The sequence below is a fragment of the Homalodisca vitripennis genome, chromosome 4 (genome assembly GCF_021130785.1).
Source record: "Homalodisca vitripennis isolate AUS2020 chromosome 4, UT_GWSS_2.1, whole genome shotgun sequence".
NCBI lineage: Eukaryota > Metazoa > Arthropoda > Insecta > Hemiptera > Cicadellidae > Homalodisca > Homalodisca vitripennis.
Window position 1 is genome coordinate 6,386,868 of NC_060210.1, and position 13,872 is coordinate 6,400,739.

General features: G+C 29.1%; 1 protein-coding gene across 4 annotated transcripts in view; it reads right to left on the reverse strand.

The window, feature by feature from the left end:
* LOC124358899 overlaps positions 1 to 5,351 on the reverse strand; it is a 59,795-nt gene extending 54,444 nt beyond the window's left edge. The window contains exon 1 of one of the 4 annotated variants that reach the window (XM_046811148.1): positions 5,247 to 5,351. The gene's annotated coding sequence lies outside the window, so the exon portion shown is untranslated. The remainder of the gene's footprint in view (positions 1 to 5,246) is intronic. The other 3 variants (XM_046811151.1, XM_046811149.1, XM_046811150.1) reach the window with 3 other exon arrangements.
* Between the last annotated feature and the right edge of the window lie 8,521 nt (positions 5,352 to 13,872).

A 13,872-nucleotide genomic window follows, 5' to 3' on the forward strand; every position in this document is an offset into this window, starting at 1 on the left:
AGGACTGACCTTTGACCTTTCGACCTTAAAATAGACACTTCTTTCTTGGACTAAAAGGAACCAAAGTGTCCGAAGTTTCAAGTTTCGTAGTCCTTTGTATCAAGGTTTATAGCTCAGTCAGACAGACAAACGGACAGAAAACGTACGGACTTGCCTTTGACCTTTCGATCTTAAAATAGACTCTTCTTTCTTGGACTAAAAGGAACCTAAGACTCCGAAGTTTCAAGTTTTGAAGTCCTTTCCATCAAGATTTATACCTTAGTCAGACAAAAAAAGGATTATCTGCCCATTAACTTTGTGACGATAAAATCAATAGAATATTTTCTTAGACATAGAGGAACCTATGTACCAAGTTTCATTCTCTATGACTTTTTAACAGTTATATCATCGACGGGCCGACACAATTATGAGAAGGTTCTATCAGGTCCGTGATAGTAACGTTTTCTTTAGGAGTATTTAAAAATCTTGAAATTGTATATTATTATGGTAGTTGACCAACAAAAACAGGGTGTAACAAAAAGTTTGGACTGGCTATGCGTTTTCATATTCTATGTGTGATTCTAAGCTAATAATGAAGTTTTCTTTTTCCAATTTCCACTTCGTTAAGGTAGTGTTATGGAAAATAACTCATTAGTCAGCTTCAGTGTTGTATTTTAATTACAGTAAGAGCTGATTTAAATAAGCTGTTCAAATGCTGTCAAATTATGAGCCATTTGAACATGTAAAATAGGAAAACTTCCATAAAATAGTTGTTTTTTAACAGATGTTTACAAATAAAGTATGCTTGGAAAGGAAACGTTATTTAAAATTTGGTTGTGTCGTGAAATTTTGATAAAAATAGTGGTTTATTAGATACTTCATAAAATAAAAATTAAATGGCCCCCATTTTGAATCAGTAAACCCAATGTAAAAATGTTTTTTTCTAAAATAATAACATCTGAAATAGAGCAACAAAGATACAACTGTTTAAAAATAAAAAGGCGTATAGCTGCTAAACGAGGGGGAAATTGGAAAAACTATTATTCATTTTTAGCTTAGAATATCATATAGGATCTGAAAATTCTGAGCCAGCCCAACCCTTTTGTTATACCGTGTATACACCTCGTAAAATACATAGAATGTATTAATATAATACCAATATAATATATTGGTAGCGAATATGTTTGATTACATTTTTATTATATAAATATTTATATTATATTATCAGTTCCAGGTTGGTCAACATAATTCTCCCATTTAAAAGCTTTTTCTTATACTTCCCCCGGATTCAAACATTCACTTTTGCAGAATTCCATTGCTCCACAGATATTAGATAATCGATTTATTCACTCAAAAAGACTTACTGCGATACAAATTTATGACTCCAATTTATCACACTGGTTATTTATACAGGGTGTTAAAAAGTGTACATAAATTAAAGTAAAAAGCTCAACCTAAAACTAAGAACTTTCTATTATAACATCTGAGACCAGGGTTTTCCCTTTATCATTCATCTCTGCGTAATAATGATGTACATCTTGAGCTATTATTACATTAAACTTTTTTGCCGAACTCTCCTTGTAGGCCGTCACCCTCCATTGAATGTGAAGGGTCACTAACTACCTTAAAAAGTATTTCTTAAGTTTAGTATTCATTTACTAAATTTAACTTTCTCAACTTGAGCCAAGACAAGAATATTAAACTACCTAGAAACCTTCATTGTAAATGTTTCAAACTTTAAACTAGTGTAATTTTTTTAAGAGTAAACCTTTTGAGGTCAGATTTGCGGCATTGTACTAATGCTAATAAAGAACTTTAATTTTATGTACTAATTAACCTATGCTCTCATTTAAGATTTCCATGCGGACCATCGCCCTAACACAACAAACAAAATGATAGTTTGTTCAAAAAGTAGGTGTATAGGTACAGTAAATATGTACCAAGTGCTATTGCTTTATTTGTAATCGTTTGGGAATTATGAAGGTTTTCGAATTTAAATGAACATATATAATGGATTCGTATTTATTTAATTTAGAAAATATCATTTTAAAAGTTACAAAACTTAGAGAGCGTGCAGAAACCCTGGGATAAAATTTGGGCTTGTGTTTCTAGGAACTCGACGTGTCAGATCAAAATAACACGTTTCCTATAAAACGAACTAGTACCACAAATAAGTGATAGCATACTGGTCGTCGGCAGTATGTTTACTAATGTGTTCACGCCACTATTTTCTTTTTATTAGTATGATTACCAATAAACCCAATAAATATTAATAAATGTAAATAATACATAACATTTCCAATTTATTTATTTTTCGTGCGAGAGGTTTCCTAATCATTCGGTTTCGAAAGGCCTCGCACGAAAAATAAATAAATTGGAAATGTTATGTATTATTTACATTTATTAATATTTATAAGTTCTTCCAATTGGTCCAACAGTCTTAAATAAACCCAATGTTGTAGTTTTATATTTTTTATCATTACTAAACACAAGTGTCTTCTTGAGGCAAAGAACCAATAATTTTCTGATACCTAAAATCTTAATTTTAAACTGTTAACCAAATCCTTCCACATGCTTTGGGGATCATCAATTTAACAGGATTAATTGTTTTAATTAATTTAATGTAATTAAAAACTTTAAATAGTAAAGCTGTGTTTTAGTAAAAACAAAACGCAATATTAAAAGAAAATAAAAAATATCGAGTATTCAATATTATGAGGATGTTAATAGTTGAGTAACATTCAATATTATGTGGATGTTAATAGTTGAGTAACATTCATGATTCGGCAAGCAATGCTCGTTGCCTTTTTCCACTTCACACTATGTTACATGTTACTATGTTGCTAAATGATAGCTGATATACACGAGCTATTAATGTATTCAAGCTAGCAAGTACCAATTAGCACTAAGTGACATGTGCAGAAAATGCGGGTATAATCGCACTCTATTGCTGCACTTTACGTCATTACTGAACATATTTAAATATAATTAGAAATTAAACTCAATTATTTCCATCTCGTGTTATTATGGGTTCTAAACACAAATACCAAGTTGTGCTTCAGTTCAACACTGTATAAATAATACGTATTATGAATTAAACCGTACTGTATACCATAGCTGTGTCTATTACTTCGGACTTTAGATTTGTTCTTGGAATATTTATATACTATTAGAAAACTAATAGTTATATTGGACATTAATTTATTTATGTCATAAAATGCAATCAGGGGTTTAAGAAGTAATAGAATGTCATTAATATTATATAAAATAAAGGAAAATGTTTCGTAAAGTGTGACGTAATTTCGATTAATAATGAAAAATATTTATCAAACCGCCTCATTTCATCCTATCGGATGAGACCGGTTTATATGGTTGTTAGAGGATTAAGTAAATTGTGATCAGGCAATGTTTATGTGAATTTTACGAACCGAAACTAGGTGGGAATACTTGTAATTGATATTAAAACAACTAAAAACTAACATTAATTATATTAATACAAATTTATGAAAAAGGGCAAAAATCATGTAGCAAATTGTATGAAATAGATGTTAAAATCTATACTTATACTTCATTATTAATTAGAGGAATACTATTAAACATCTTAATAGGTGAGTACAATGCGATTGTCTAAACTGTCTTAATGATTGTTCAGGATAATATACAGTGTATTTATGCTATAAAGGTATATCATATTTTTGTAGATGTTCTATACGTTTCATTATTTTTCTGTAAAATAATTTCTTTTTGGAAAAAAGTGGAGAAATTCATATATTATGTGAAAATTGGGCATAATAATGAAATTTAGAATTGTGAATAATAATCCTTTCGCAAGTAAAATTAATTTCTATAAAATTAATTAAAAGTATCCTTCTTTATTTGATGTATGTAATCTAGAGTATTTTATCACTCTGTACAAAAGTGTTTTTTTTATTTAATTTACACACCGTAAGTATAAGAAGAATGTTTGTCGATTAAAAGGAAAATCACGATGTAGATTGAAATGTTACTACTTTATTTATAAAAGTGTGTTCTAGACAGATATATGTTACGTTTAAATATCAAATATTTGATTGGATGTATGCTATATTAATATATAAATTTAATCTTTAATACGAACACTTAATCAATAATATTGCATTAACCACAATCAAAAATGTATTTGGATCCAACGACTTAGATTACTGACATTTATTTGGAATAATTATATAACTTATTTTTACTATTGTATACACTACAGTAATTTTTTAAATTTAGAATGTCTATTATATTTTGGAAACACATTATTCTATTCTTTATTTAATGGCAGTTCACAATGCTTTTTGACTGTGTTTAATGCGAAACTTATTAAGCGTTCATATTAATTAAAGTGTACAATCAACTAAATATTTTTTAAAAGTAATAGTTTGCAATAGATGTCAAGTAATTAATATACCTTATTATTAGGAATTGGTGAGTTTATTGGCGGGAGGGGGAAGCAAGAAGAGAATGTGTATAATGTTAGCATATCTTAAATAACTATTTTTTATAATGTTATCCTATTGTAAAAGTGTTATGCATAGTTTTATTTCCGGATCGTTTTTTCCTTACGTAATTAAATATAATTAAAAGTTATTGTTAACGTTTTTAATTGTTAAAACTTAAATTGAAACAATCTTAACACGTAATAGGGTGAACGATTTATTCAATACTTTCATTAACACCTTTTAGTTCGAAATTAAACTCCTTTACAGTTATTAATAAGATGAAACAAATTATAGAACTACCTTCTTATCCTGTTTGAGGTTTGAAGTATTATAGTATACCTTTAAAAAGTTACAAAGACAAAGACAGTTTCAAAATTATGTTCGTGGCACTGTTACATACTAAAATTACAAATTATGTTATCACATCACAAAAATTTCATGAGGCTATGATAGGGATTGGACTAGACTAGAAGACCTCAAAAAGTCGCAGTTATGAAACTCAATTTCAGAATATTTTCCTACAGAAGCAGAAAATTCCTTTTGCTAATATTTATATTGTAATTAAAATTTTGTATCAATACTTAGTAGTAAATTTAAAAAATATTTCATAAAGACACAAACGATATTTCTAGAATGGTTTATAACGTTGCTGGATGAAAAATTACCTGGAGACTTTTAATTTTACGAATAAAATAATATATTATATATTTATCTATGGTAACAACAGAATGAAACCGGTTTTGATGAGACACACAAATTTCAATCTAATAATATAAAATATACAATATATCAAATGAAACTTACCACGAACTTTGAGTTGGAGCTGATCTTTTCCCTGCAGCTAGGCCCCAACTGGCGTTTTTAGCCACGAGGCACCAACACGTTCGTTCATGTTTAGACCCTAGTCAGTCCGGACTTGTCTTATTTGTGTTCCTCTGATAAAACATGATTATTTATCAAGGAATTGAGGGAAATGTTATCATTTTATATCATATAGAACAGATGTTTGTGATATATTCGTTCAAATATTGTTTATGGAATATATTGTTACAAAAATATTAAACAATAAAATATAATGCAAGTTGTTCGTAAAACCAATTGGAAACTGACGTAGTAGTGGGATTGTTAATTATCAGTTAAAACAATGTTCAAATAATTAAACAATTTGTCTTAAACTCTTAAACGTTTTGGCCATGTGGAAAGTGCCGCAGTCTAAAGTGGATCAATTCAATTGATATATAACATAAGTAATGATAATAATGAAGTACTGTAGTAATGCATTCTTGTGAGTTTTGGTTAACGAGCAAAAGTGGCTACTTTGAAACCAATAAAAATATATGTAAGGTTTGAGCTATTCCTATCTAGGCTAGTAGATAATCAGTCTAATGACTTTCCCAGCAAGGTGTGCTGTTAAATTCGATATAGGTCTTATCTAGTAGCTTGTTTTAGTCTACTAAACTGTAAAAACGAATATCGGAGTCCTGCAACCAAGAACGTGGCCAGGAAAAATTTGGTAGGCAGGGGGTGAAGACAACTGATATTTTCCCAAAGTGGACACAAAATAAGGCCCCATTTTGTTCCTTGACCAGTACCTGTGTTGAGAACGATCTTTCAGCAGTACATGTCAGCAATACTGATTTATTTAAATAATAATAATCGTTTACTAAAAAAGTAATTGAATAAATTAAAAATTTGTAGGGAGGTGTCCGGAACCCTTGGAACTCCTCGCTGGCTACGGCCTTGCCTGCAACAATCTCAATTGTAATCAGCATTTCTTGGAGATAAGGCAGAGACAGATAAGCAATCCCAATTGCTGAAGCCTTCGTATAATTGTAATCTGAATATTGTTGACTGCAGTCTGACCTTTTAAATCTGAGAACTCTTTCATTGTGACCTTCACAAATTGATAATTTGGTATATCTGGAGCCACTCTATCCCTAAGTACTATTTGTCATTAGGGAAATGTATGCTTATTGTGAATTGAAAAGGTAACATTTAAGCGCTCAATTCACGCGCTCACGTAATCTGAGCTTGAATTTGAGTGTTATTTTGAGAGATATTTTTCTCTCTTTAAGAGAAGTCTCCCACCGATTGTCATTTCCGGTCGGTACTTTAACGATCTCAGATCACGTACCATATAGTCCAACGCCACAACACATTTTTTTAATAAAAAAAGAAGATAGTACCCAAATTCGAGCACAGATCACGAGATTGCTCGTAAAGGTTAACTTTAACTTTGGTACTACTAGTACCAAATTTAACATACTTTAACATACTAGTTAGTTAACATAATAGTTAACATACCAAGTAACATACTTATGATAACCTAATCGAAACCTACTTATATCGCGTAATCACAGGTAGTAGGTAGGAACAGAGTGGCTTCCTATTACTCCAAATCACTCTCAAATTCCAGATGTACATTGTACAGAGGAGATAAGTGTGTACGCTATATCAAATTAGACCATTCTGAAAAAATACAAACATCTGAGGTACTCAAAGCAATGGATTAACATTTAAGTGATATGAATCAATAATATACTGTATACTACGATTGAGATAATCTATACCAACCGGAAACAAGAAAAATGATTTCCTCTCAATAAGTTCACATTACACAATAGCACATGAATTTAATATAGCAACATGATAATTGACTGGACGAGTGCAATTGTTAAAATATTTATGTTTAACCTTCAAAGATGAATATTAAAATTCTTTGAATATTATAAATTAATTTTTAGTAGAAACGTTTTTGTAAGATTGTATTTGATATAACATTCTAGTATTTTTCCAAATTGCAATATTCATGACCTTCTATCTGCTATTTTACAAACAAAATTTTAATCTTATCCACCGGAAGCTCCAAAACGGGGAGCAATGCTAAACATACAAAAGTTAAGGTTTCCTATAATTAATTTTTAACTTGAAAGTATTATTTAAGCATTTACTGTCAAAATGTAAGTTATTTCCAATTGGAGTAACAAGAGGTTTAACCACATCAATATGTCAAAACTCCACTTTTACAAGTCGTAATTTCTAAAGATTGTTATTGACAGAACATGCAAAAAGATTTGTAGGACTTGCCATTGTTGAATGCAACAATATTATTTTAGCTTCAGAAAATTGGTATTTTACAGAATTGGCTACAGTTTGAAAAAATTGTACTCTGATAAGTCTATTTATTTTGGGATATTTACATTTCTGTTATTATGTGGATGTGAATTAATAAACGATAGTCTTTTACAAGCAACCAATTAATTTCATGAAATTATATATAAGTTACAGGGTGTAACAAAAAGGTTGGGCTGGCTGTGCATTTTCAGATTTTATATGTGACGAGCAATTATTGGATAAAATTTTCCAGGGAATTAAACTGACCAAAATGTTACTTTGGTTAAGTAAAAAGGATTTCCAGAAAGTTAAAATAGCTGATAAATTATGAAAATTCAAAACTAAAAATCTTTATTGTGCCATATTGATCTTTCTTATTCTTAAGCTGAAAACGAAATCATGATCGAAGTGGTACTTCTATACTACAATGGTTAAATTGGCCAGTTTACTATAGAGCTAAGATCCAGAATCTGAAGTTTAGAATATAGTTCCTAGATTACTATAAGATGTAAACCAGATCTGAGGGTTATAAGTTAAGGATGGGCTTCCTTTTGGATGTTAGCCAGTATCACTAAAACCTACTAATTTAGAGGTTCTGTTCACAATAAACTATTTTACATGGGATTTAAACATAATTCTGTGTTCAAAGCGGAACCATTTGTTATTGATTTAAGCACATTGCACTACATCACACTTAAACTTTCGTTCTTAAAAAAAAACACACACACACACACACACATATATATTTATTTATACATATCAACTGCTATATAATATGACTGATCATGGTGAAGTAGATTTAAATGTACGAGTGTTGGTTGTAACTGGATTTTGCTATAATTTTGTTTTATACGAGTATTACAAAGCATTTTTAACCTACTATCAACAAATTCATAATATAACCAATAAAATGCTGTTATTTCAGAAGTCTTCATAGTTCGTATATGCATCACATGGGAGTTGGAATTTCTGTAAGAAAGCTGCAACATAGGGAAAATAACCAAATTCATTATTAGATTCATCTTTATATAGATATTTGTTCCGATTGTTCCAAAAAGTGTAATTATCATTTATGTTTTACGTTAAAGAAAACAGATTGTATTGCAATTATTCGTTTCTGTTGTAAAAACCAGTATAATCATACTGTTTCTAGTAATTCCATTAGTATAGTCCTTTTTTATTTAAAAAAATGTTTGTGCTGTAAAATGCTCAGTCAAAGCGAAGATGTTACTTTAGAGAGACTGTTACAAAGAAGCTGCCACAAGTCTCCATTCCCCGTGAATAATTAAAGTTAAGAACTCTACCAAGAAATACAATTAGTGCCTAAGTTCTTTAGCTGAGAATATTTTAAAGCAGGGGAGTTGCAGCTGCACTGTAGAATAATATGCATGAACACTTTGTAACAGTCAATAGATTTAGTTATTAGTTTTTCAATTTTGTATTATACAGAGAAGCACTATAAAACAGCTACTCTTTAAATATGACACTTTATTTAATGGATAATGTTTAGATATTTTAACCAATATTTTAAATAATAACCAGCTACGCTATATTAAGATATCCTGTCTAAAAGTTGTTATTTGCTATTAAAAATGGAAAATGTTTAATAATATTTACTTCAAAAACCTTCTTTTTATAGCTATGCACTCTTGCATTGCATACAATAAGGTGTAAACATTTTTGAATGTAATATACTGGCCCATTACTTGGATTACTAAAATCCAGGAACCACAAGGCAGATTTTGACCCCAGTAGTTCTGTTTGTTTTATAGCTTAAAGTTGAATCTACACTGGGTACAGAAAAATATTTTACACTTAAATCTGGGCAACCTTATGGTTGTCTAGGAGCTGCACAACAGTAACCGCAAGTATTGAAATTCTGGGGTACAAGAGTAAATCGATCGGCCTAGTCTACTGCAGGAAATTACTTTTGGAGTTGTCGGGGCTCTCTAAGTGTGAAAGGTTCTTTCTAACCTAGACATAACCAGACATAGACCAAAACCAAAACATAGACCAGTGCCTTTGCATTCCACTGGAGTGGAGAGTTCAGAGTGGACTTTCCCTTCTTTCAAGCGGATATGACTGATATTAATGCCCACAAATGGTTACTCATGGATCTTGACTGAAGAGGGCCTCTACCCGCAAACTAATCCCTCCCGAATATCATGTCACTCCCAAAGTAGCGCAGAGGTCATTTAAGGACTCCTTGCAATTCCTGTCAAAAAAAATTATATGACCGATAATGGTGATTTGTTATCTGAAGCTCCCAATATCATAGTTTTCTCGCTAGAGAACTCTCAACTGTGACGGTCTGAGTGTTATTTATACTCAAGTAGTACTGTATATGAGATTTCTGCGTTGACTGAGGACACATAAGAATTTATCTGGGTCATGGAGAATGTCTTAAAAATAAAGTGGTACGCTAATCATGTCTTCTTTAAATCAATAAACTCAGAACTTTTCATCGATCGACCCGGTACGCACTGGGTGGTTTTTGCCGCAGTGGCAAATCAGCTATTGCCGCCTCTCCATCAGTGTATGAAGAATTAAACGGAAGGTTGCATTGGGCAGCAGAAATGCCGATGCGGCAGTTCTACCGTCGACGGTCGATGTGCAGCCGCTCACTGCCACTTGTCGCCGACCAAACAGTGACGCGCATGACCAATTGCACGACTACATACTTGGCGATCTTTTCCCTAGTCTCATTCTAGCCGTCGTCATAATGACACCAAAACAAAATCTCCTTGCTTTGATGAAGAGATCTAAAATACTGTACTAAGCTTAACTATATTAAACAATAAATAACATATTAAGTTTACATTATGAGATCATCCACGCTCTCACCTCACAACTTATAAAAAAATTAATTAATGCAAAATTCCAAATTCCCTAACTTTATGCGGTAAATTTTGTAAACTACTATTACCTTCTTCTTGTGAAGAAGACATTCTCATAAAAATTACAGTGTGAGCTATATTTTATATTTCCCGAAGTTGCTTTATTGAAAAGTTGGACAGTATTGAATAACTTTTTAAAGCCAGAGAATTAAAACTTTCAAAATTCCACAACATCTGAAATTGGGTATTTTTATATCTGGTTACTGTAATGATCAGTTTTAAAGAACAGAACGTTTAATCTGGCCAAATGTATACTTCTCTTGCCATTTTGTTTCGATTAATTGAATGTGTCAGATAAATTTGTCTGAATTAGGTAAACCATGTTTTCAATTGTTTCTTTTTAAAGAGAACTAGCTGTTCCCCGCGGCTTCGCACGCTTTTTGTAAGCTTTGCTCGTGTATGAGCACTTCTGGTTCATGTAAATTATATTGTCAACGCCGATGTAGAGTTTACCTTGTTGACACTATCAAGAAAATCTACAAAAAGTATATGTTTATAGCCATTGTACACGTACATGTACTTAATAATAAAGTGGTCTAACATTCAAGCTATAAGGCCAAACAGAAATTCATTTGAAAGACAAATATCCATAAAAACTTAGCGCCTTCACATATTGTGTGGTTATTATACACAACTATCTCGTAAGTGTAGTTTTGTAAAGTTTTGTGCAGGCGCTTTGACAACTTATATATTTTGCAGCGCCTCCTGGTGGTGAGTTACATCAATGGGCATAGCATATAAACCTTCAACGTGGAAAAATACATATACATACAAATTTTCATAATGATCGGTCAAATATTTTCTGAGTCTATAAAGGACAACCACACAAACATTCATTTCTATATATATATATATATATATATATATGTTCGGTCAAATATGTTTCTGAGTCCTTTATAAAGGACAACCACACAAACATTCATTTCTATATATATAAATATATATATATATATATATATATATATATGTTCGGTTATTTTCTGAGTCTATAAAGGACTCACACAAAATCATTTCTATATATATATATATATATATATATATATGTTCGGTCAAATATGTTTCTGAGTCCTTTATAGGACTCAGACAAACATTCATTTGACCGAATATATATATATATATATATATATATATATATATGTTCGGTCAAATTATTTTCTGAGTCTATAAAGACTCAGAAAACATTCATTTTCTATATATAATATATATATATATATATATATATATATATATGTTTGGGTCAAATATATTTTATAAAAAATTTGACCACACAAACATTCATATATATAAATATATATATATATATATAATTAATGTTTGTTGGTTGTCCTTTATAGACTCAGAAAATATTTGACCGAACATATATATATATATATATATATATATATATATATATATATATGTTCGGTCAAATATTTTCTGAGTCTATAAAGGACAACCACACAAACATTCATTTCATATATATATATAATATATATATATATATATATATATATAGAAATTAATGTTTGTGTGGTTGTCCTTTATAGACTCAGAAAATATTTGACCGAACATATATATATATATATATATATATATATAGAAATTAATGTTTGTGTGGTTGTCCTTTATAGACTCAGAAAATATTTGACCGAACATATATATATATATATATATATATATATATAGAAATTAATGTTTGTGTGGTTGTCCTTTATAGACTCAGAAAATATTTGACCGAACATATATATATATATATATATATATATATATATATATATATATATATATATATATATAGAAATTAATGTTTGTGTGGTTGTCCTTTATAGACTCAGAAAATATTTGACCGAACATATATATATATATATATATATATATATAGAAATTAATGTTTGTGTGGTTGTCCTTTATAGACTCAGAAAATATTTGACCGAACATATATATATAATATATATATATTATATATAGAAATTAATGTTTGTGTGGTTGTCCTTTATAGACTCAGAAAATATTTGACCGAACATATATATATATATATATATATATATATATATATATATATTAATGTTTGTGTGGTTGTCCTTTATAGACTCAGAAAATATTTGACCGAACATATATATATATATATATATATATATATATATAGAAATTAATGTTTGTGTGGTTGTCCTTTATAGACTCAGAAAATATTTGACCGAACATATATATATATATATATATATATATATAGAAATTAATGTTTGTGTGGTTGTCCTTTATAGACTCAGAAAATATTTGACCGAACATATATATATATATATATATATATATATATATATATATATAGAAATTAATGTTTGTGTGGTTGTCCTTTATAGACTCAGAAAATATTTGACCGAACATATATATATATATATATATATATATATAGAAATTAATGTTTGTGTGGTTGTCCTTTATAGACTCAGAAAATATTTGACCGAACATATATATATATATATATATATATATAGAAATTAATGTTTGTGTGGTTGTCCTTTATAGACTCAGAAAATATTTGACCGAACATATATATATATATATATATATATATATATAGAAATTAATGTTTGTGTGGTTGTCCTTTATAGACTCAGAAAATATTTGACCGAACATATATATATATATATATATATATATATATATATAGAAATTAATGTTTGTGTGGTTGTCCTTTATAGACTCAGAAAATATTTGACCGAACATATATATATATATATATATATATATATATATAGAAATTAATGTTTGTGTGGTTGTCCTTTATAGACTCAGAAAATATTTGACCGAACATATATATATATATATATATATATATATATATATAGAAATTAATGTTTGTGTGGTTGTCCTTTATAGACTCAGAAAATATTTGACCGAACATATATATATATATATATATATATATATAGAAATTAATGTTTGTGTGGTTGTCCTTTATAGACTCAGAAAATATTTGACCGAACATATATATATATATATATATATATATAGAAATTAATGTTTGTGTGGTTGTCCTTTATAGACTCAGAAAATATTTGACCGAACATATATATATATATATATATATATATATATAGAAATTAATGTTTGTGTGGTTGTCCTTTATAGACTCAGAAAATATTTGACCGAACATATATATATATATATATATATATATATAGAAATTAATGTTTGTGTGGTTGTCCTTTATAGACTCAGAAAATATTTGACCGAACATATATATATATATATATATATATATATATATATAGAAATTAATGTTTGTGTGGTTGTCCTTTATAGACTCAGAAAATATTTGACCGAACATATATATATATATATATATATATATATATATAGAAATTAATGTTTGTGTGGTTGTCCTTTATAGACTCAGAAAATATTTGACCGAACATATATATATATATATATATATATAT